General features: G+C 56.1%; 1 pseudogene; it reads left to right on the top strand.

Annotated features, from left to right (window-relative positions):
- The window catches only part of LOC105501459, a 9842-nt pseudogene extending 9548 nt beyond the window's left edge, over positions 1-294 (top strand).
- The last annotated feature ends 1167 nt before the right edge of the window (positions 295-1461 follow it).

The following is a 1461-nucleotide window of genomic DNA, read 5'->3' as shown; positions in this document are numbered from 1 at the left end:
GGTGGGTGGGAACGAGAAGAAGGCAGCTACGGATGTCTGTGTCCTCTAAGGTCCCTTGCCACTTGCCCATGCCTGTGCTGCACCTGCCATACAGAAATCACTGCCCATCCCTGCTAGCCCTTGTCTCCAGACGCAAGAAGTGAGGCTCCTGGGGTCATCCTCCTCACCCTGGTTGAGTCCAGGGTGTGTGCTTGCTCCCTGGTGGCCCTGTGGGCAGTAAGGACAGTCATGGTGCTGCAGGCCACTGTGTCCCTGCAAGTGAGGAGACACCACACTGGGGACTTGTATGTCTGATTCCTGCCTGAGACCCAGATCTGGCACAGAGGAAGGATGTGGAGGGCAACATCACCCTGCTCTGCCTGTCTTGATGTCTAGTAGGTGTGTTCTGATCTCTCCTGATGTGGACCCCAGTGGATGCACTGCTCAGGCAGGAGGCATAGTGCTGTGAGAGCAGGATGTGTGCGTCGCTCTGGCTGCACTAGGCTGAGAGTGCTTTGGCAGGCCATGGTGCTGCAGGGCGTGTAGGTTGGAGGGTCTTGGCTGGGAGCCAGCTCAGCCTCAGATTCCTGCTACCTCTGGGTGTGTGTGGTTTTGGCCAGATCCTTGGGAGCTCCTGCCCTTGGAAGCCCACCTTATCTGGAGGGTGAAAGTTTCTGGTGCTATAGGAGAGGCTGCTTCCTAGATTCAGAGCTGATGTGCACACCACCTCGGCTGACCTCCAGACTGTAGGGGTGGAGGGAAGGGCCTGGTGCCCTGAGGGACCTGTGTTCGTCCTTACTTCTCAGAGAGCCCACTCATGGAGGGGACTTTGATTGGGTTTTAGACACACAGGAATTAATCATATCTTGTACCAGTTTGGTAAATTTCTCAAGACAACCCAGGGAAATCCAGTCAATTTCGTGTGTCTTTTCTGGGCAGAGTTCACCTCCTGGAACATGCCCCACTGGTTTCTTTTCTGAGCCTCAGGATCTCAAGGTCTTGGTGGCTGGCAGCATGTCCCAGTGAGGACCCTGGGCTCTTGGAGAGCTCTGATGAGTATGTGTGACAGTGTGGCCTGAGTCACTGGGGAGGGTGGATCTAATCTGGAATGGTAGCAAGTTGGGCCCTTCCAATGAGCTGGAGAGGTCTTTAGGCCCCAGCAACATTGAGTCGCCACCCAGGTGGCCTGGAGGGTGTCTGCCTGGGCCTCCAAGGCTGATGAGTGCATGGCCACAGCCCTGGCCTGGCTGTGGAGCGGGGGTGCTGCACTGACCTCTGGTTGCTGGGACTGTTCAGATTGTCACTGTGGCGTTTTTTTCTCACTTCTGGTCTCATGCTCATTGCTCTCTCTGCTTTGCCCTCCCATGTCTGGTCCCATCTCTCCCCTTCTCCAACCCAACCTCTCGTCCTCTGCTCTTCTGTCTTCCGGCTTCTGTTGGTTGTCTCAGCTGGAGATTCTGCACTACTGTGTGTCTCCAGCAC

Source organism: Colobus angolensis, unplaced genomic scaffold, assembly GCF_000951035.1.
Source record: "Colobus angolensis palliatus isolate OR3802 unplaced genomic scaffold, Cang.pa_1.0 Scaffold711, whole genome shotgun sequence".
In the NCBI taxonomy this organism is placed as follows: domain Eukaryota; kingdom Metazoa; phylum Chordata; class Mammalia; order Primates; family Cercopithecidae; genus Colobus; species Colobus angolensis.
This window is presented reverse-complemented; position numbering and strand designations above follow the sequence as displayed.